At 36.7% G+C, this 24,527-nt stretch overlaps 1 protein-coding gene across 4 annotated transcripts in view; it reads left to right on the plus strand.

Moving 5' to 3' along the window:
* The window catches only part of pcdh9 (protocadherin 9), a 262,162-nt gene that overhangs the window by 75,894 nt on the left and 161,741 nt on the right, over positions 1-24,527 (plus strand). The window lies entirely within an intron of this gene.

Here is a 24,527-nt window from a genome sequence, read left to right on the forward strand (position 1 = left end):
TTCTGACAAACAGTTGGCGCAAATGAAAGTTGAGTGTTTCGGTTTTTGAATAGATTTACATATATGCATTTGTCAGATGCGGTTATTCAAAGTGACTTAAAGTGCATTCAAGCTGCAGATTTTATCAGGACGTGTTTCCTGGGATTCATGGCTAGAGCCATGCAACAAGAGTAATTTGTTTGAATGACTAGAACTCAAATAATATAAAGCAATGTTATATGACTCTCGAACTTAAACATCCAATGAGATGCTTGGACAAGCAGTTTTCTTTTGTTGACGATATTTCCTGTTGAAACAGAGTTTTAGTCTGGGAAAACCAACTTCCCATAGATGAATGCTTTAAATACAGTTTACATTTTAGCAACCATTAAATGGTTGGCAAATGAAATACATGTATGTACAGACGAATCAGTGATTTTTACTTGCTATCAGTGTTATTATTCTAGTGTTGATTATTTTTTTGTTTTGTTTTAGTAATTCTGTTGTGCTTTTGTCATTTTTATTAGTTTTAGTTTTTTATATTTCCATTTAGCTTTAATTTATTTTAATTTAGCTTAATTTGTGTAATTTTAGTATTTCAACTTCAGACTTTCAGTTAGTTGCCAATGCATCATTTCTGATTTTCATTTAAATTAAGTTTTTCATCTATTTTTTGTTGTATTTTATTCCACTTTAGTACAAAAAAAAAAAAAAAAAAAAAATGGGAGGTACCATATTTATAACTTAGTGGACAATTTTAGTCTATAAAGGATTTTGTTGGCAGAAAATACACCATATTTTTGATTAGTTTTGCCATTAGAGAAAGAGTGTTTGTTTTTAATTTGGTCTTCAGCCCCAAAGCTAACAGAAATGGTCTAAAGGTCTTAAAACTCCAATTTTAATTTCGTAGTCTCTGGTTGGTAATGCAATCCTCCTCATCCTTTCATTGTTAAATGCCTGTGTCCATACAGAAGTGAAAATGGATTCTAATTTAAGACTGAAAACAATCATTCTCAGAGTTGGCTCTGAAAGAAAACAAGCATTGAGGATTGCGTGCACGAGTCTTTTTACAGTAGCCAATTTCCATGACAATGTGACTGCCGTACGCAAAGCCGTTGTTTTGGTTTTTCTTGAAACAATGACAGCAGGATATTGTTGAGATATGTAAATTTCCTCTGCTTCATTTGGGAATGCCCTCTTTGAAGTCTTCACTGCCTTCTGAAATGATTGTAAGAGGGAACAGAGCCTTAATGGAATCCCCTCCTCCGAGTATACAGTGATGCCCATCTAACCTTGAACTTCCTGTGATGATCTGTCTGACCTGATTGTACCGTGATTAGATAAGGATTTAATCTGCCACACATGTGCACACGCCGTCAAACAATCAAGAGTCTTGCTCTCTTGCAAACACACACATCCATCCTGCTTTCATCTCTCCTCTTCGGCCCTCTGTAACAGCAGCCTTTCTCTCGGCTCTCCTCACCCCTCCTTTCTATTCTCGCTTTCCCTCAGTTTTCCTCCAGACACGATGGAAATACAATAACAACCCAGAGAGAGGCAGGAAGTAGTAGAGCCAGCAGGAGAGGAAATGGATGATAGAAGAATATAATCCATGGTGCACTGAAAACTTCACACACACACACACACACACACACACACACACACACACACACACACACACACACACACACACACACACACACACATGTTGGTGCACCTATCATTATGAGGACATTCCATAGGCGTAATGGTTTTTATACTGTGCAAACTGTATATGATCTGCCCTTACACTAACCCTCCCCCTAAACCTAGAAAACTTTTCATTTTTACATTTTGAATAAAACATTGTTTAGTATGTTTTTAAGCCATTTTAATTACGAGGACTCAGGTAATGTCCTCATAAACCCTGTTTGTGTTGTAATACCAGTGTAATACTGGTAAAAAAAAAAAAAAAAAGGTCAGTATACAAATTTGTGTCCTCATAAATCATATACATACACACATACATACACAAAAGTGCAAATATTATTTTGTTATACTTTTATTTAAATTTGGAGTGAATACATTTTGGACTGTTTTTGTGAGATGTTTTTGGTCTGGAAAACGAAGTCTCTCAATCCCTGCACAGACATTTGGAGTTTAGCCACGGACAACTGTCTTACAAATCACGTCCGACTAATCCTGGGTATTTGAAAACACAATGTCCTGAGAACTGTGTTCTACAGAAATATGCCCCAATCAGAAACTTTAACAAAAATACACATGCTTGGAAACCTGCTTAGTGGCCATTCATTTCCATGTTTATGCAGACATTGGTGTGCAGGTGTTTTCATCATGGATCGGAGTTGAGCTCCTCAGCTGAAGTGTTTGGCCATTAAATCCACAATTCCCCAACACCCGTCCTTTTGATTTGCTGAATCTGTTTTAGTTGCTTATTTTCAGAAGAAAACTTTATGTCTTCTGTCAAACCGACGCAGCCAGTCCAGAGCAGAAGAGCTTCTCCGTTCATGATAGGCCTCAGAGCTGAGAAAGCCTCTCCAGTTGGAATTGTTCTGTGTTAATTGCTTGTAAAAAAATAAGTGTGATTGGTTTTTGTCTCTGTCTTTGGATGCCTGGTACTCCTCTTGTTCTGAAGACCCCCGTTTTGACAGGCGTTATATAGATAAGACAGCGGAAGCACAATGTAGCGTATGTCTCGGGCTCCATTGAAAACTGATGCAGAATATTTCATATTATCTCCTTATTACAATTTCCTCTGTCGTATCCAATATCCTAATTTTGCACACAATGAAAAATAATTAGTGACTAAACTTTTAGCAAAGCTATCACTGTTGCTTGTGTTGGAAAGACATGCATTATGGCTGTAAGATTAATATATTTCATGGGAAAAGAGATTATGAATGCACACTTTGTCTGCTTGTGCATGTCTCAGATGATTTTTGCAAAAATGTAGCTCTTTTTAAATCTCAGTGAGCTGCCTTGACAGTATTTTTTCAGAGCTTCCTCACAATGATATTCCAAAACATTACGCTGTCTTGTAAGCCTTGTTTCGGCCAAATTTCAGTGTGTTTGCTATGTTAAAGGCTATGCATTTAAACAAAATATTCATTCTATAAATATAATGTATGTGTACATAATAAATGTGCACTACTAAGTTTGGAGTGCAGTATAAACTGTAATGTTCTCAAAATAGTATTACCATTTAAAATAACTGTTTTCTGTTTTGATATGTTTTAAAAACGTAAAAAAATTTTTGTTAACGATTTTTTGATGAATAGAAAGTTCAAAAGAACAGCATTTATTTGAAATAGAAATCTTTTGTAACATTATAAATGCCTTTAATGTCACTTCTGATCAATTCAATGCATCCTTGCTGAATAAAAGTATTAATTTATTAAAAACAAATCTTCTGACCCCAAATTTTGAATGGTAGTATAGATTAAAAAAGTTTTATTACCCCGAATACCCTTTTTTTTGTGTGTGTTATGCATTTTTATTCTTATTATACCACTCAGGTGTTAGCTTAAAATCCTAACGTCAAATCGCATTGAAATCAATGGCGAATTGAGTCTACTGTGTGCATCACGTGGGGATTTATATGCCATCTATGTAGCGCGTTTCAGATCAGTCATTTAAGAGGTTTTATTTAGCTTAGGACGGTTAGAAGACAGCTGCCTATGTGGACAGCAGACAGCTAGACAGTTTGAGAACAGAGCTAATACGAGGATATCTACCCACTCTCCACCATAGTAATTAGACAGGTTTCCCAGCTCAACATGAAAGTTTTGAGCACTTCAGTACTTCAAAGACTGAATCAGATTTCTTCACAGCGCGGTAAATAAATAAATAAATAAATAAATAAATAAAAGACCACACAGTTTTAATCAATAGTGAAGCCAATGAAGTCAAGGTAACTTTCTTGGGAAATAATGAGGTATTATTTTTAAGCTATCATTTATTCTCGACGTGGCTTCCCAGCTGGGGTTAAATTAAAGACTCGAATAGAGCGCAGAAAAGAACATTGATTTGTATAACGAATGTATGAAGTGGAAAGTAATATCTGCACTTCGGGTTTTTAAAATGCAAATTTGTCTTTCTTTCCTAATGAGGAAGAAATGATATATGCTACTAAAAAATGGCGGTAAATTATGGTTTTATAATCTTGCATGACATGGTACATTCCGGGCCATTTTGAACCTTAGATGTTCAGTGGATTTATTTCATCCTGTTTTGTTTTTTATTTTGTTTTAGCTAAGAAAGAGAGGCAACAAATCATGTTAGATTCTTTGCTTTCTGATTTAGACTAATGTATTTGATCCCTAAACCTGGTTTGGATTTCATTTTACCAGATTAAATATTTCTTTTTGAGTAATGAGTCGTGATTCGTTTGACCTTGAAAGACTTCAAAAGCAGATCCGTCGCCCCCGTGATTCAATCGGACAATTGAACAAAACCCCTCTTCACTGACTCCCCGTCGGAGTTACATGGTAGCCATCATAAAAATGCCTCTCATGAAGGATCTGTTTTTTTTTTTTTTTGTATTGTCATGATCTATTGTGGCCCCATCTGATTCCAATCAGGTAAATGGGACGATCATACAGAGAGAGGTTTCTCCCTTAATGACCCCGAGCTTTCAGACTTATGATCAGGGGAGATGTTTAAAGGCTCTGAGTGTAGATAATATCAAAGGCTTCTAGGATGATCTGGGACACATTGTTACGAGGTTTCTAAATATTAATATTTCATCTGTTACGATCTCATTTGTGGTACTTAAGTTGATGTCTTTAGATTAGAGAGGGAGAAGCTGTGCAGCTTTCCAGCAGAGGACGTTTGATCCGGAGAGAATAACAGCTGACCAAGAACCCCCTGCATATTCATGTTAAGTGTAGCAGATCTTATCGGATGCTTTTAGGTCGTGCCCTTATGAGCAGTGGTTATTTGATAGGGACATTGAGGACCCGGCCCCTTCTCAGAAGCTTTATACTTATCAACTCCAAGAGAGCTCTTAGAGAAAAATCCTCTAACGTATATTTAGAGACGAGTGGCCACAAGAGGACTGAACTCCTCAGGATAAAGAAATTACAGTGAAATTGCAGAGACGTTTCTTTCGTATCCAGCAGTGTTATTGTATAACCTGGGCTGTCAGTTCAATGTGGTAATTTAGTGCAGAAGAAATAAATAAGAAAAGAATGTAGGTTAGGGACTTTTATCTGTCAGTTTTTGATTGGATTGGATCTGAATGCACGGCTGCAGTAAATTGTAAAGAAGGGATGGGATTTAAGTGGTCTAAATGATTGGAGGAGTCTTGATATTTCACCAGACAATCGAGTTAAGACATTTAAGGGCAATTTTTTTTATTTTTTTTTATTAACACATATGAGTCAAAATCTACTAAGGGGTAATGGAATAACAGTTTTAAAAAGTGAATTTTCACTATTATTTACAACAGCATCTGCATTTTCATGGGTTTAAATCAAAAAGGTTTTGTTATAAGAGACAATAAAAATAAAGGAGTGCATCAAAACCACTCCTTTCCTGGGTAAAAAATAACTTGATTTTCAAAATGTTACGTATTTGCTACAGCTGAATGTAAAATTTTTGACAAACATGCCAGTCTCTGAGTAATATGTCATTTATTTAATCCACAAAATAAACTTCATTCTGTTAAATAAGTATAGTGAAAAGCATTTTAAATGTCTCCGGTATGTTTTATTATTACGCAAAAAAAAACCCAAAAAAAACATAGTTCACCCCTCGCACACTTTATTGTCTGGGTTGGAATATTAGAGATAAAAACATTGACATAACACACAGTCATGGTCATCAATCACTTCACTGAATACTTACTGGCTAAGAAATGCCTTACGATCCGTCTGTTTTCAAATCCACATCATTGGAATATCACAACATCGACGTCTGTCAAAAAACGTACAAAACGTACAGAAATAAAACGGAAAACCCAGACTCTAACGGATTTTCATCATCGATTTCCGAGAAGACGAGGGTGAAAATGACAGCCTGAGCGGCTTCAACATGCTTTCTGTCAGAAGCGATAACATACATAATACATAACGCACACGAGTGTAAATTAGTTTTTCACTCGCTGAAATTGAATCGGAATGATCAGGGAACTCAGTGTAAAACTAAATGCTAAAGAGAATAAACACCAGTCCAATTGAAAACTTTGCCGGGTTTGTAAACATCATTCACGAACATTAGCTTTGACGGACATTTTTTCATGCACGAACTACGCATTCTGATTTTGATTCTGACATTCCTGATTTGAATATTTTCTATAGTTTTCTATTCTTGACTCGAATGAGTGATCTTGGGATGAGATTGATCACTATCTTTTCTGTTGTGTTAAATATTCAGGCAATTATCAAAGTTGGATAAAATGTTGTTTAATTTTCCAATAGAAGATAATGCATTTTTACATGATTTGTTACATTTAATTAACCCTTAGAAGATTTCGACTCCTGTGATGAATCTTTTACAATAAGATCTATAACATGCATTTGCAAAATAGTTAGGACGACTTTTCATTTCATGTTGGATTTAAAGTTCTTCTGGCATTTTACGGGGTCTTTCTTTTAAAACTGCAATAATGGCCCCCTAGACTCCAATGCTTTCTGTTAGTCGTGCCAAGGGGTCATGGTTTGGTTGGTTAGTATGACCCCATCATCTCTTGCTGGTAGCTGCACCATCTGGCAGCAAAACACATCTCTCTCCATTGGCGACAATTCAAAAGTAGCTGTGTATTCTGAAGAAATCATTATTTGATTTTTTTTGGCAAAAACATATACATCCCTGATATTTCACAGTTGTGTATAGTTGATAGTTGGGCTCTTAAAAATGTGAAAAAGGCTTATTTTTGTAGTTAGCATGACTTTCTTACAGCACCAAAGTGATTAATCTCATGACATTTAGCTTAGGTGAAAACTGAAATTAATAATAAAACAAAAGTAATTATAGGTGTTTTTAGGGGCTACATTGCAAACATTGAAGCAATAACTGAAACTATACTGAAATCGATTGTGTGAAAAAAATAAATAAATAGAATTAGAAAATGTTAAACTATAATAACATTGGTAACTGTTTCACTCTCACTGGGCAGCATAAATCTGGTTATTGATTCTGATGGAGAACAGAGCTTTATGTGACCGATGTGGCATCCATCTTGCTTATTAAAAGCGTGTTTGCGCTGGTATATTCTTTGACCTTTTATCAGGATGAGTGATTGCTGCCAGGCTAGCGTTAGCAGAACGTCCACTTCTGACCTTCCGACAGCTCGTCCTTTACCTTCTGAATTATTCCTGCCGTGTGCATGAGGGCTGAAGTCAAATGAGCGCTTAAGCTAATGGAAAAGAATGCTGACAGGAAGTTGATGTACTTAGGTGATTCTTCTTCGTGGATTCTTGCTGTTGAGGGAGGCGGCGTTGACACCGGGGGTCATAAACCTCATAATGAGATTTATGGAGGAAACGGAGACAGTCCACCTCTCCCACAAGGGGTCCCTGTCTTCCCACCAGTTGTTGAAGGGACAGAAGTAAACACTTGACCCAGCTGTAATGAGGGGCTTGTTTGGTAAGTCGATGACAGATAGGTTTTTTTTTTGTGAACTTTGGAGAAAGTAGGACAGAAAGAGAAGAAAAATAATGTGTTTCAGTATTTGTGTTTGTGCAAGAAACTGCATGACACCAAGAAGACAATAACAGTTGTATTACAAATAGTAGACTCCTAAACCTACAGTAGTGGACATTTTAAGGCACCATGGGTGCACTTCTGATGTAAAGGATGTTCCAGAAGGTAGGCGGCATAATTATGAATGCATTCTAATGGTCTCTGGAAAATTAAATCGGATACTGTAAAAGGAGGCTTAATATGGCAGCTGTAGGAAAAGTCCTGCCTGCATTTCAATTAAAACAGCCAATCACCTTTTGGGAGCATTTGTTTGCTCTAGAACATGCATTGGACCAGACTGAAAAAAATTAAATAAAAAATAATTTAAAGCATGATTTCAGTTAACCCTCTGGGGTCTGAGGTGTTTTTGGGGTCCTTGAGATGTTCTGACATGCCCTGACATTTGTGCTTTTTTCAGTTGCTTATAAACATATTAATGGCAAAAAAAAAATTACACACTATTTAGCACAAACAGGGCTACCATAATATGTGAGCAACAATAATGTACATGTCTGCATTTTTGAGAGAATAATGTTTATGCGTGGTTATTGAAAAAACTAAAAACTAAAGTTTCTGAAATAAGGCCATAAAACACATACTAAATATGTGCCAATAAGACTTTTGTCTAATAGATGTCATTGCCTAGTGTTTTTTCTTCAAAATGATGTGAAAATCACCCTGCCTAATCCTTCACATAACACAATACATTGATTTGAATTTTGCAAAGCACTTTCTGTTTGGAAAGGCCATATGCGGAGTGGGCGTCACAGATCATGCATATTTAGTGGTTCACACCTTAGGAGACAATGGGGCCTGCATACTTAATGAGCCATTCATTCAGGTGAGTCACTGAGCCACAAGAATGCAAGAGCAACAGTTGGAAGCATCTCAATTCTTTTTTATTTTTCCACATATTGTGCTTGCAATTTGGCCTATAATATCCAAGGAAAACATGTCTAGTAATTGTGCAGTTAATTCTCATACTGTATTTTCAGTTTTGGAATATTTATCCTCTCCCCAAATTTGTCACTAATAAAACACAATAAAAATTATTTAAAGAAAAGGCTTATATTTACCTTTTAAAAGTTTGTTTACATCTACCTTGTAAATATATATTTTTATTAAAAAGGTTACAATTACAACAACAATTCAAGTGTAATCTTTCTTTGTAAAAACTAAAGTATACATTTTATCATACATATTTCAAAGTTAAAAAGGTTACAACAACAATAATTACAATTTCAACAATATTTCAAGTGTACTCTTTCTTTGTAAAAAAAAAAGATTATAGGCCTACATTTTATCTATGTATTCATTACTTTGAATATAGCCAACATTGGAACAGCTAACATCTTAGTTGATGACTTTATTTTTGACAAAAATAGTAGGCTATTTTATATATAGAAATTGCTAAACAAAAGCTTATTTGATGTGGCAGTATATTCTACAGTAAAAACTGTACCCAAATCTACCCAACAAAATGTTGTCTTTCATATTTCGCCTGACTGTAACGTTGTTTTCATGAAATATTAGTGCATATTGTTAATTTGCCGTTTAATACGTTGCTTATACAAATAGCCTACATTTTATTTAAACATACCTATTTCAGTCGATTTTTACTCATCTCAGTATAGCAATACAGTTTGCTAAAACAACATCATTCACACACGCGATTTAAATTTAACTTCTGGCAAAGATGAAGTTGATGATAGGCTATTGACTCGCGATCTTCGCAGTAGGCTAGTGAACACACCGGAGAAATGCACATTTATTAGGCTACATAGTTTTTTTTTGTTTTGGATGGTTTTGTTTAGAACCAGCTTTCTGTAAATATATATATAATTTTTTTAGACATGTGAGGCGAGTAGGTTACGGGTTCATGATGATCTCCAGTTCAGACCTTATGTTGTGATTGCTAGCCTATATTTACTTTAAATCCAGGAAATTTGTTAATGAAAAAATTATTAAAATTAAGATACAATTGATACAAAACGAAATTCGTTTTAAAGAAAGGATTTGTACTTTCTGTTTTGAGGTCTCTGTGAATGTTTGAAAGTCTTTTAGTGCTTAGAGCGCTCGCGTCCATAATGGAGAACTGTCAGGTAATATTGTTTTTTTCCTCATAAATGCGAACACGAAAAATAAAAGACAAAAGACTTTAAAGTAAAACTTACTCCGAAATTGTGTCCTCGGCGGAATTCGCTCTTCAATATGCTGCCGTTCGTCGTCTGTTACAATCTTCCTCTGAGGAAACAACCCGGTATCGTGCATTCTTCCTCGCTGTCCAGAATCATCTGAAGGGCGTCTTTATTACCGGAGAAGCGTGCCATACTCAAAACGCGATGAACTATCAGTGAGTCTGATGAAGAAACTGTGTTTTTATGGCATTGATCGGGGGGCGTATGCGATGCATACTAGATCACCTAAACTATTTACATGTGAATCGCGCCGGGGGCGGGGCGGCCGCAGCTCATTTAGAGATAATGAAGGGAGAAGGAAAAACGGTACCTCTCCTTGCTTTCAAGCGGATTACATGAGTTGAAAACATTTGTGTTTTATATAAATTACTTCATTTAAAAGAAGAGATTTCAAGCTTCATAAAGACATAACTCACATGCCTGTGTGAGAAGTATTCGCTGAGTTATGATTCATTTTCGGACGCGTTTCAGAATGGACTACACGGACAGAGAGAAGGCAGAACCTAGCTTCGTGTTTATTTTTCTTTATTTGGCAAAAAGCACAACACTTTGTTTTTATTGTGAGTATACACAAAAATAATACACATTTAACAGAATCGATTGATGTATGAAACTCCTATGGAAAATCAAAGTCAACAGAGTATTTATGAGTTTCTTTTACACTGATAAAAAAAAAAGCGAGCTGGTATCGCCGGCGATACCGCCGACCTCAGGGGGTTAACACAAAACTTTCATGGCCCCCAGACAGAATATTTTGTTATATGAAGATCTGAACATGCAATATATCAAAAGAAAGTGGGTGTTTGATGACGGCTAAAGGAGATCCGCATGAACAAATAATTGATTTGAATCTAATATAATCTGATACAAATAATAATAACTGAGGTAGAATGCTGGTTTAACATGACGATTACTATTCATTGTTTTTGTATGCTTTGTATTATTATGCACTTAAAGGTTGTATCAGCGATTTCAGGCCCAAACATAAATGATCACATTCATCTAATCTTTCCTAACGATCCGCTAGCTGCCCGCCCCATAAGCATGCCGTCAAAAAAACGCGTCTCTGTAGGCAGCCTAGGCTCTGAGATCTGCACACAAAAACAGTTGGTTTCACCACCACTCAAAACCCAAATAAATAGTGTTCCAACCAATCACCGACAGGGGTGGGTGTTATGAGGTTTTCGCGTGCAGCCGTCATAGGCAGCCGTGCACGAGCGCAAATCCTCACAACAACCTCACCCTGTCGGGGCGTTAGGAAAGATTCGATGAATGTGATCATTTATGTTTGGGCCTGAAATCGCTGATACAACCTTTAATAGAGTATCACATTGGTGGCTTAGCATCATGATCTAGTATTGGAATCTTGAGCAAACGTGAAGTTACGTGCTGGAAATCAGTCGCTTGTGAGGTGGCATCTCGGTTAGGCGGCGGATGGCAAGACAGCTCAGAGCTACTGTATCACTGTTTTGTAAAAGGGTTCATGAAACACAAGTAACACCTTCAGAGAAACATCTTAGCAGTTTTTCAGACAACATAGCACCTATAGCACCTTCATCCTTTAGTTTTAGTTCTCATAAGTAGCAGCACTTCAGCTTTGCTTTGATTCTCCTACACGTGTCCTCTGAATGTGTTCACAGTTCATTTGTATTCCATGACCGTGCCTTTGTGTGGATTGTAACCACCTCTAAGACAATTAATTGGACAATAAATGGCTTTTGTCGATGATTACCTACCGTATTATTCATTCATTTCATTTCAGATCAAGCATGTAATAGTCCGAATACTTTCATCCACAAACACGATTGTTGCAGATAATGTTGCTTTGTCCCGGCTTCGCCACCCAGTGCGTACCGAGCCGAAGTGTGGCTTTTGTCTCGCCCGCTGACCGCGTGTAAACACATCCCATTAACTCACGATTGACGGCTTTTCTTTGAGCTCGCAATTTCATGCTTGTGGCTCACCTCGGTTCTTTTGTACGCTTTAAAGTTTTTTTACAGGTAATTATACAGCTTGTGCATTTGACTGAAGTCAAGGTGAAAGAGGGACAAGGTGAAAGGACTGGAATGCTAGATGGGCTCTTTGGGTTTGTTGTCCCACAGTACTGACTTGCCCAAAGCTGTAGACACACAGGCCAAGAAAAATGAGGCCTCTGTGCATAATGACTCAAAGATTGGCTAAGCAACATGGTGACGTGTCAAGGGAAAGATATAAATGGTTGCGCTAAGAACACATCCAGTGTACCCAATTTTGTAGGAAATGCAGGCGCTCATTTGTCTTGTGGTAGGAGTTCTATCTTGTCTGAGACATAACGGTTAACTCGCATGACTCTTTGTGGTGAATCATTTTAAATGATTTTATTGCGCTGTTTGCTTGCCCTGAATATAAGCAGTTTTCTGTAGTCAGCTGCTTCTGTCACTTTCAAAACAGCTTGAATTCCAACAATGGAAATATCTTGAATTCCTTCTCTATAACTAATGACATGCCGCTCTCATTTGCAATGTCACAGTGCTTCAATGTGTTTTACATGTTCTTTGATTGTTAAGTAAGTTAAGTGAAGTATCAACTCTTAAAGTATTTATTAAAACATGAAATCATTATAGTTATATTAAAGTACATAATAAAGCATTAAGCCCCAAGGACTCCCCAAGCCCCTAAAACCTCCTCAGCTGTTCTAAATTCTCTGGGCTTATTGCATTTACATTACATTTTACATTTATTCATTTAGCTGACGCTTTTATCCAAAGCGACTTACAATTGCTATATATGTCAGAGGTCGCACGCCTCTGGAGCAACTAGGGGTTAAGTGTCTTGCTCAGGGACACATTGGTGTCTCACAGTGGATTCGAACCCGGGTCTCTCACACCAAAGGCATGTGTCTTATCCAATGCGCCACACCACCCCAGGTGTGTTATTGCATTTATAAAACAGTTAGTTCATACTTTTATAAAATAAACACACAGCAACAACATTGATGTAATAAGATCACAGGTGTATGTTTAATTTACAACAGCCTTGAACGGTTCAACCAATCAGAATCAAATCCTTTTTATAATGTTAACTTTAGGGTGTGTTCACACTTGGCAGGTTTGGTTGGATTAAAACGAACTCTGGTGCGATTGCTCTGTTAGTGCGGTTCATCTGAATAAGAGTGAACGCTGCCATCTGAATCTTGGTGCGCATCAAACAAGCGGGCCGAGCCCGCTGAAAAGGTTGATCTTGGTCCGCTTTCAAATAAACTCTGGTGCGGTTCGACAACAATATGAACGCAACGCAGACCAAAGACATCTAAACAAACCAAAAACAGGACGTGATGTCACAAGATACGACCCTAAAAAGGACAGAAGGCTCAAGCACATCTGGTTTTTCTCATCATAGTTGGAATGTTGCCCATTACAGTTCAGTACAGGCGTTGGAACCGTGTCTTTTGGCAGCAGATCTTGTGTCCAACAGAGGAATTCCTGGCACTGCTTTACATGTTTTATAAGCTTCTCAGCTGGTAAAAATACCATCATATACAAGTGCATTTAGCCCAGCACACAGCATTGTTACAAAATAGACACATCATAAATGCTTTGGCTTTTTTTGTGTTGTATTTATAGGTTCGGTGTTAAAAATGACAGTACTAAATATATCATTTTCTTTTTTGGTCTAGACCAAAAGATTCAAGAGAACTGGACTACAAGTGTGAACACTCCCTTAACCAATCGCCAAATAGCTTTAGGCTACTTTTGACAATACTTTATGCAATGTTTCTAAAAACATTTTAATGGGGTAATTAAACTACTCAAATGTAGTAATTAAATTACTTTTCCTCAGTGATGCGAGCATTTGGCGACGTCACCTGAAACAGGTACTCAAGCTGGGATTTCAAGCACAATATATTTATTTTATATATTCGTGCCACTTTGCCAATGGATTATGCATTCTACAGTATTCATTCTTCCTAATAAATTTTACGCAAATTGTGATACATGAGATATGAGATGCTCTGAATTGGGAACTTGATCTTCAGCCTCCATGATGACACAAACTTCTTGTGCGATAAAGTAATCTCTTGAAACTATCGAGACAGTCCCACGAACCTTAAAGTTGATTTGGTTAAAGTGCAAACACAAATAAATAAATAAATTAAGTGTATATTTCAACGTTTTTTTTTTTTTTTTTTACTCTTAAAAGGCTGAAAGATTTTCTCTTTCATGTCTTATTACAAGCCACACAGCGGGTGAAAAAATCAATCGCTGAAGCTTAAACAGAAATGCCAATTTCATTTTCTGCTAGTGGAGAAATATGTTATAGACCAAAAAAATAGACAGAAATCAATCTGTTTTTCAGTTCTTCTGAAATGTTCTATCTCACTGCAAACACAATTCAGTGCTGAATATATGAAGAATCCATAGTGTTGTCGTTTTGGAGCTGTAGTGCTGTAGTATTGAGCGGTGTGGTAAATCAGGCTAGTTAACTACTTTATCTCATTGTAGGGAGTATGTCAGAGATAGTTTATATTTCGCCGGTGAAAACTAGTGAACTTTGGCCTAATTTTGTTCTTTCTTTCTTTCTTTCTTTCTTTCTTTCTTTCTTTCTTTCTTTCTTTCTTTCTTTCTTTCTTTCTTTCTTTCTTTCTTTCTTTCTTTCTTTCTTTCTTTCACTCGTATCGTTTCTTAACCTGCATGACTTTGTACATGTGGCCTCTTTTAGGGTGAGCTTGGACTTCTGTCATTTCTCTTCTAGAAAGCTCAGTTGTTTTCTAACTTTTTTAAATTGTTGTGGTGGCGGAAAGTGTGAGACACAATGTGTCAGAGTTTGCCTTCCAGTCAAAAGACATTGCTTCGTGTGTGTGCGTGTGTGTTTTGTTGTCGCCTCCCTCTGTGAACTCCAGGGTGCCATCTTGAGAGGCGTAACTTACATCCTCAGGTTTCTAAGCATTCCAGCTTGCTTTATGCAGGTGTGCTTATCTCCATCTGCTCACACAGGTGTCAAAAATCTCAGCACAAACCTTTCACTGACACATTTTGTTTTCCATAACGAAAACAACAACAACAACAACAACAACAACAAAAAAACACCACCAAATAAGAACAATGCAATCTGCTTACCTCCAGTACACCAGGGACACACTTTTGGACTAAATCAGTCTTTGTGGCCGGTTTCAAAGTCCTGCTGAAATATATTTATATATATATATATATATATATATATATATATATATATATATATGTAAAAAAAATTTTTTTTTTTTTTTTTGTTGAAATGTGACCAGAATGCCACTGATATATCATACTGCCCACACCGTATCAAATAAGACTTGAATTTATCAACAGACATCATCATTCCTGAATGGACGATCTGTTTTCCAGTGTAAAGCAAACCGTGTCACAGACCAAAGAACTGAAGAAGAACCTGCCCAGAAATAATGCCATCTGCAATCCAAGTTAAGCTCTACTGACTGCAATTGTAACATAATGTTGATTAATACAGAAATATATTTTAGTTTATCCCTAATTTTAATTACAAAAACAGTGGAAACATATAGCCACAACATCGTGTTAACATTTTTTTTTATTTTTTTTTTATTTTTTTATTTTTTTTTATTACTTTTTTTTTATTACTTTATTTATTTTATGTTTATGTTTATTTTTTTTTTTTAAGATGGCAGTTATTTTTCTGTAACTGCCATTTTTATTATTTAACTGAGGGATGTTAAAATAAATCAATACTTTTCTGTAATACTCCACATTTTTCCACAAATGTTGTCAATACTGCTTAACTTGCATTTAACCCAGAAAATTAATTTCCATGGTCACTCCTCCTACCCGTCGTCCAGAGGACATACAACTCTGACCTTTCGTGATCTTTCATGGTGCAAATGCATCACTTAGCAACTGAAAATGATTTTTTTCCACAATTCGTTCTGAAATTGTCAGTGATTTGAACTGTGGTGCTTTTTTTTTATCAGTACATCCAGGATTTCTTGAGTTTCATCGCTCTGTCAGTGTTTCTGTCATTCTGCCGTTCATTCATTTGTATGTGAGTCAATTCATCTATCTGTCTGCCTAACCCTCACAGTTTCTCTAATCTCTCTTTCTCCTGGTTTCTGCTTCTATGGCAGCTTCATGTAGAATGGAGAAATCATAAACAAGATCTCTTTAATATTTCAGATGGCAGTGAGATGAAATGGAGACTTGAGCTCTCGACACGTCTCCTGCCTCTCCAATTTTTCTCCTGAAAAAATAACTCTGCGATTTCACGTCTCCTCTGAAGTGTCAGAAAAGTCTCGTACTGTGCTCAGATTTGTAATGGTACTAAAATATGCAATCGAGTCAGAGATCTTAATTTGATCTCAAACACTTCTCATCAATTTCTCGCAAGAGTAAATGTTCTGAGCTGCTGCCCTCATTGATTTCATGAAGCTCTGTTCTCACAATTATTGTCTTTTTGTAAATGTATAGATCTGATATAACATTAATGTTTAAATGAAACCATAGCTGAGCTACAAAAACTCAACCACTGAGCAATAACATTTTCTTATTTGCTTATTCTGAGCTAATGAACATATTATGTATCAGAGGCTCTTTTTTTACTCTAAAACTGGACAACGAAGCAGATAATTCAGTTTTGGAGGAATTCACTTAGAAATGTTCGAGTTCATATTGAGACGCTGTAAACGCTCATGTGGTCGAATGTGTTCAAACAGCCTCAAAAGACCGTCTACTCTCCGTCTACTGAACTAATGTGTGAACAGATGGGGTTTAAACTTTGTCAGCTGAAGATCTAAGTTTGGTTTGAAGATGGAAAACATACCAAATATTTTCTCTCATCATTCCTGATTTCTAACACACACTCACAGCGTTCGGCTGGTCTTGTGGCTGTCAGAGCAGAAACGAAAGCTGATGCTCTCCGTATGTTTTTCCGTCATCTCTGGTCATGTTCAGATTGTGCGAGCTTATTTTGTCCATTAGATCAAAAGATCTGAAAAAGCCCATACATTTACCCGCCAATAGACCCTCTCCTTAAAGAAAGTGGAAAAAAGAGACGGATTATAACACCAGGTGTAAACTGGAAAGTGTCTCCCTCGTCTACTTGTGATCTGATCGACCAAAACTGGCCTTTGAGACATTGATGAGATCTCTTCTCTGAGATGCAGGCATTTCGTTGCAGCTGAAGAGAAATTTAGGAGATTTTAAAATACGCTTTTCTTGTTGGTATGGGCCCAAAGAGAAAAGTTGTGGATGAAGTTAGATAAAGAGTTAATTCCGCTTCCTTTCCTTTAGTATTCTTGGAAGTGGTTGGAGGAGTGGGTCAGGCATGCGGAAAACCGCTGTCACTCAGCATCTCTGCTCCTCGCGTCTAGCTGTCAGGATACTTACGGCCTTCTCAAAGTTTACACTGTCCTCCTCAGCATGTTCTTAAACACTTCGTCAATTTCACGTCTCCACACGTCAAGAAATATGAAATAAGAGAGACAGAGAGCGCGAGAGGTAAACGCACGTCAAAGTCGCTGTGGAGATTCGGCATGGATGCCGCTTGGGCGCGGGCGCAGGCCAGCTCTTGATGCTGTAGGAGATGGACAGATGGATGCCTTGTGCCTGCAAAGTTAAACATCTGAAGCATCGGTCTATCTATCTGTCTATCTGTAAAAAAGATATATAATATACGATAAAAAAAAACGGTAACACTTTATTTCTATGGACTACATTAGAAATTCTATGAGTAACTTTGCAACTACATGTCAACAAACTCTCATTAGAGTCTACTACAGTAGTGATATTACTACAGTAGTGACTGTCTGCTTAATATCTGCTAACATTTTATTTTGATGCTCCCCAACAGAAATTCGTCTGACTATATGTAACTTTGCAACTACATGTCAACTTACTCTAATAACCCGAACACCGACATCTAACCCTTACCCAGCAGTCTACTACAGTAGTGATACTCTAACGAGAGTTAGTTAACGTAGTTGTGAAGTTACTTATACTTACTTTGTACTTTATTTGTAGCCTCTGGACAATAAATTCATGTGAGCTTTTTGGCCCAGTTTTCAAATGCGGATCTTCTTTTGTCATTTTTTGGGGATTTTTATGTAATAAATCTGAAACAAAAATTTTGGTCACACTTTAGTTTTGGGTCCAATTCTCACTATTAACTATGACTTTTGTCTCAATAAACTCCTAATTACCGGTACTGCTTATTAATAGTTCGTTTAGGTATTGGGTAGGATTAAGGGATATGGTCATGCAGAATAAAACATTAATACAGTATGTGCTTTATAAGTACTAATAAACAGTCAATATCCTAGTAATATGCATGCTAACCAGCAACTGATTGATAGTGAGAATTGGACTCTAAACTAAACTAAAGTGTTACCAGAATTTGTAATCGATTCATAGCCCTGGTCAATATGTTATAGAAAACAAAATAGGCCAAACTGAAGGAGAAACCAGAAAACCTGCCAGTTCGACAGCGGTGGTAAAAGTATAGACAGTGTGTCAGATTGGATAAATTCATTTGGAGAAGTACTTATATCCACCCTTAAGCGACTTTACAAACACCTCAGTCATTTTCTTTGATCGTAATGTTCTTTGGTTTGAGAATCACCTTCAATTGACATTGGTATATTGGTTTTCTTTCTTTCTTTCTTTCTTTCTTTCTTTCTTTCTTTCTTTCTTTCTTTCTTTCTTTCTTTCTTTCTTTCTTTCTTTCTTTCTTTCTTTCTTTCTTTCTTTCTTTCTTTCTTTCTTTCTTTCTTTCTTTCTTCTTTCTTTCTTTCTTTCTTTCTTTCTTTCTTTCCTTCCTTGGTTGCAACAGCAGAGCTTTACATCATGGGCGTGAAGATCCATTAGGAGTGTTGGCGTGGGTGTGGAGTGCCGAGGTTTCAGACTGGAGTGAGACTGATTACCAATGCCTCTGAACAGTACTTCACTGTACTCAGCAGGGGCTCGTTTCACTTTCGACCAACACATCTATAACTTTGATGTAAACAGGAAGTCCTTTATTGTGTCTGAGTGGGTGGGTCGTGAAGTCAGAACACAGCGAGAGATGTCAGGTTAGATGAACCCGTAATCATTTACAGAAACTTATCAGAAGAGGGATCTGCTCACTTGCGAGATCATGGGTAACTCCAGGAAATCGGTCATGAACATGACTGCGTCATATTTCAAGAAAAGAAAAATTCGAATTTGCTTAATGCTAATAGTAATTTTCTTCAAAATATAATCACTTTGGAGTAAAATGTATGTCAGTGATGTGTTGATGAGATTCACCCATGGAGATCTTTCCGCTGGTCTCCAGCATCTGAGGGCTGCATTTGGATGTGTTGCCAGATCCCTCTGTAATCCGTAGTTCCGTCATGAATAATAAAGAATGCTTTTAGAAGTATTCATAGGTGCATACTGCAAATCTCAAACTCAGACTCTCCTAATTAGAAGCATGAATGGGTGCCAGAGAACATGTTTATGTGCTGCGTGTGTTGGCACTTTAAAGATGCGGCCTCTTGAAGTATTTATGAAACAAACCCAACAAACAAAGTGGCGCTTGCGATGCTCTTGGCTCTCTCTCCGAGAGTTTCTCTGGCATGGAGCTGCCACTATACTGCCTTGACGACCAGATTGTGAGGCACCGAAGGGCCCGTCCGCTGTGTCTCAAAAAGGCAACTGAAGGGAGGTCCGATGAATTCCGTTTGAAGACGGTTTGATATTTTGAGATACTTTGAGTGGATTAAACTGAAAATGTCAAGCCAGTGAGGTGGTACTGGGAGGAACTGCTTTCAAGCTCTGGCTATATTCATCCCGAGGTCAAAGGTCGTGCCGTATCTAGAAAACACACCCCAGGGGTGATCGGAGAGAGCACACACACTGAATGGAAAAGCTGCTGGTGTGTTTTCTGTAGGATAGCGTTTCAAATTTGTTTGTCAAATGCTTTCAGCTACTTTTGATTTGTGCATTAGCTCTCAATGGAAGAGTTATTTGAGATGTAGCAACTTGTTACACTTTGCAAAACTTAATACTTTTGGATATTGTTTAATAAGTGAGATCAATGTACACTTTCAAAATAGACTCATAATTCGAAATTTATTTAGAGTCTGACGAGACAGAAGAACCATTAGTTTCAGATTACATTTTATCGACTAGTTCTTTCAAAAACTAACCATTTATTGGTGCTTTAATATATATATATATATATATATATATATATATATATATATATATACATATATATATATATATATATACATATATATATATATATATATATATATATATATATATAAAATAAAGGTGAAATATGGCAATATTATTAGTAGTAGTCGTAGTATTATAATTATTTTATTTTTATATCTAAATGTATTTATTTTATGTTAATATTTATATATACATATATATATATATATATATATATATATATTTTTTTTTTATAATTTATTAATTTGATGGTGGCTTTCTCTATGTTTGTGCGAGTTTTTTCAGAGGAGCAGATCCAGTAGTTGGTAGAGCGTGCTAAATGGGACCATTCCAGTATGATATTGTTCTGGACCTGATGCTGCTTCCTCTTATTCATATTTAATTTCCTCTATACACGCATGGCTATTAAAAAAAAAATATATATATATACATATTTATCTAAATCTGTTGTTTATCTGCTGTCTAACTCAGTGGGACTGAAGTTTTCTAAAAGCTTTTGTGTGTTTTTAAGCAGAGGCACAGTAAATTATTCATATCTTTTACATGGCATCTGTCAAAGAGAAAAGAAGCACAATCTTGTTCCCTTTTTCTTGTTTTCTTTTGACCAAAGGATTTTTTAAAGTAAATACAGGCAGTAAACCTGCTCGAACTAACAGAGTGGCTCTATAATCAACCCAGCACTGCAGGTTCATAATGCTGAACGATGCTTCCATATCTATGATACATTGAACATCTTTGGGCCTATTGAATTAACAGCAAAATGATATTGTGTTTTGACAGCCTCACAAACACTATCGCACAGGTTGTAAAACTCCCACATCGCCAACAGGACAATTAATATGTCCTCTGAGAGAGTAAACAGACTGGAGAAAAGTGCTGATGCCCACAGAGTCGGCTGTTCGTTGCAGAGCTTCACACAGGACTGGAAGTTGTACAAAGTGCCAAAGGTGGCCAGAGTTTGTGTGGTCGCCTTGGAAACTGGTTGCCACAGTGTTATGGGATGTATCTGCTCATTTGCGGGCACTACAGCTATCCTTTTAGCCGCTATCTAATGGACCCAAAATACCTAGTTCTAAATAATCAAAATGATGCCAGTTAAGTATGATATAATAGACTGCATTTGTAGCAAGATATTTGGATATTTGCATGTTTTAAATTAATGAATTACCCAAATTTAAGTAATTATTTTCTGATAGTCTTCAGTGCATGCTGAAAAAAGCAGCTTACATAGGTTAAGCCTCCTAGTTTACTAGTTTAAGGCCCGGTTTCACAGACAGGGCTTAGATTAAGCCAGGATTAGGCCTTAGTTCAGTTAGGAGATTTAAGTAGCTTTTATAACCGTGTCTTAGAAAAAACATTACTGGTGTGAATCTTGAGACAAAACAGTGGCACTGATATATTTTAAGGGTTGTCAGTGCAAGTCATATGGACTGCTTCATGTCATGTGTAAAAGAGCTGCCTAAACATTATTTTGTACAACAGCATTCGGGTTTGGAATAACATGAGGCTGAGCATTTAATGGACTAGGTTTCTCTTTTTTTGCTTGAGCTAGTTCTTTAAGTTTTCTTAATCAGTTCTCTACACTTCCTTGGTTGCTAGCTCAGCTAAAACGCATTGAACTATAAACTTCTGCTGCATCCATTTGTACTGATGATAAACCGAGAGTGTGCATGTTTGTTGTAGCATGTGTGGTTTTCTGCATACATGCGATAAGGCCTGTACAAATTGCAATTTTTCTGTTTTAATGCATGCTCTCTGTGTCAGTGTATCTCCCTGGCCTCTCTGGCTTCAGTGTGCTTGGCAGTCTGTTTCTATTGATTATTCTGTGCATGTGATCGATGCACAGGAACCGCTGAAATATTTCCACAATTGGCTGCAATTACGTGAGTACATTAATCACATATGTGAGCAGATACAAGCTGGTAATGACTGAGATATGAACTCAGGCTTGTCAACAACAGTGAAAGAATTTGCATTAGCGAATGACCCAGAACTGTAGAAAGATCATTTCTCTGCTCCTGCTGCATCTCAGCTCTCTTTAGGAAAGCATAACCCTTGCAATAATTTATAGCAGGCACGAAACTTTATACTAAACTCAGACAGATTTGAATTGACCCTTTAAATAAAAGTCAGCGGTGTTGTGCACAATCGACCAGCTTGTGCATGTTATTCAAAAGAAAAGAAAATGTTTTCAGAATTTAATAACATTTTCCACCCACTGTAATCTGTTCTGCTGACTTAACACAAGGTCGTCCAAGGGGGGGAAAAAAAAAAGAAAAGAAACAAATAATATCCTAAATTATTTCCTGATGAATTCTGGAACTTGGAAAGTAAAACATCACATTATGGAAGTTTTATTTTCCAAGATTTACTTTTCCAGGAGTCATCAGGAAATAATTTAGGATAATAATTTTTCGACATTATTTTTTATTTTATTTTTTTTCACAAAAATTGTTTTTTTTTTATTAATTTTTTTATATATGTGACTTGAGACCCTTGACGTTTGAAGGCGCATCAGGACTGCAGATGAAGGGGGTCGTTGGGTCACGGCTGCGTCATGACCATTCACTGCTGTCCTTGGGGTTATAATGAGTTTACAATGAGTGTGTGTGGTCTCGATGACTGTAGAAACGAGGCTTTCAGATGAAAAATGCTCTCTCCCGTTGTTTGTTTTATGGAGCGTGTGAAATCAGAGGAAGGGAACTGAACTCTCCAATCCCTAAGCGGTACTGCAAATTAACACCCAGTGAATGCTGGGACATTTCTGAATCTGTCCGAATCTTCACCCGCTGGGGGTAAAAGCCAAGTCTGAGAAATCACAAACCAGTATTGCTCTGTAGGTGTAATCATCTTAACACAAGTAGCAAAACTAATATAGTTAATTAGTTTATAAGTTGGTAATATTGCACATATGAGGAAATGGCACCACCAGATATATCATTTAATTGGTCACAGCTGTATGTCAGTTATGCACGGTTTGAAACGTGACTCATCCAATCTCATTTTATTTAGTCAATCATTAATACACTGTATGATTTAATTTATTATTATGATTTTCAGAAATAGTTATTTCACTGAGTTGTTAATTTGCTTAACTATATGTAATATATTAATTGAATTTAATGATAGAATATCAGCTGACAAGAATTCAAAGGTAGTTTTCATATTTCGATTATTTTTGCAGAATGTAGTTTATCAGTAAGATTTCAGAGCACAACCTGATCTTATTTTATTAGGGTCTTGTCTTGCAAGGGCTATATTTTAAAGATCTTGTTCCACACAGACATTCTTGTAAACAAGTTAATTTTCCGATCAATAAACGTTAGACATAAGCTGCTATGTGGGTTATATTACCTCTAAAGGAGTCAGCTCATCCATTCAGACAAATCCTTTTGTAAGTTAGCTCATTGTTTTACCAAAATGTCTAGGTTTGACTCATTTCAGCTGGCTGTCAGAATGAGTCATTGTCAAAATCGGTTCATCTTATTTGTGATCAGATTTTACATTTTAGTCTACTAATTGCATTTGCGCATCCAGTGATAGAAACTCCTTCTAGCGACTAACAGTTCAGCGACTGGTGACCTCCATCGATTAAACCGCTGTCAGTGTGAATGGGCCACAAGACATGGAGAGGAAAAAAGATGAAGGTCAGGTGTTTGTTTGTCAACAGCTGTAAGAGCATACAACCAAGTGTGCTCAGTGTGATGCTGAGTCTGTGTGTGAACGTGGGTGCTGTCGAGGCGATCGATGTCATACGGAGAAAGACGAGGGAAGATCTAGGAAAAGGAGACTTCGATGAGCTGTAAATCGCTGGTCACACACACAATGGATAAATCATTTGCACGAGAGCAATGAACGGTGTGTCGATAGAATTAGTCTCACGCATGTGCCGGTCACAGATTCACGAGCCCAGATAAATTCACCTGATGGAAGCGTGGAATTTAAAAGAGGCGTCTGCGTGGACGGCGATGTGGTATTGATCATGTGCTCGACAGTGTATGCACGAAATGCCATACACAATCATGGCCATAATGGGCCACTATGGAAATCATAGATCTTGTTGTTACGTGACCCGGCCAAAGGCCCCATGATTAGTTTTTGTGCTAAATATGGATTTATGCCTTTCCACGAGGCTTTTATAAAGATAAACCGAAGAAAGTCAGATTGGGTGAATGTCACGAATCATGTCTGGGTCACCCAAACACCCAACATTTTGATGACGAAATTAAGATTTTTTGGGGGTTTATTTTATGACATTATTTTTATGAATACTTAGGATTTTTTTTTTATTATAAATTGGGTGTGAAAATGTGCTGTTACTATAAAACAAAGGGAAAAATAAAACATATTTGTAAGATATTTAGTCATCATGACAATATTTGTTAATGTATTAATGATAAAAACAATAAAACTGCAGTGCATATATATATATTATATGTAAAGTATATGTTGATGAAGATATTAAGAGTTTTTTTTTTTTTGTTGG

Source organism: Rutilus rutilus (genome assembly GCF_951802725.1).
Source record: "Rutilus rutilus genome assembly, chromosome: 12".
Lineage (NCBI taxonomy): Eukaryota > Metazoa > Chordata > Actinopteri > Cypriniformes > Leuciscidae > Rutilus > Rutilus rutilus.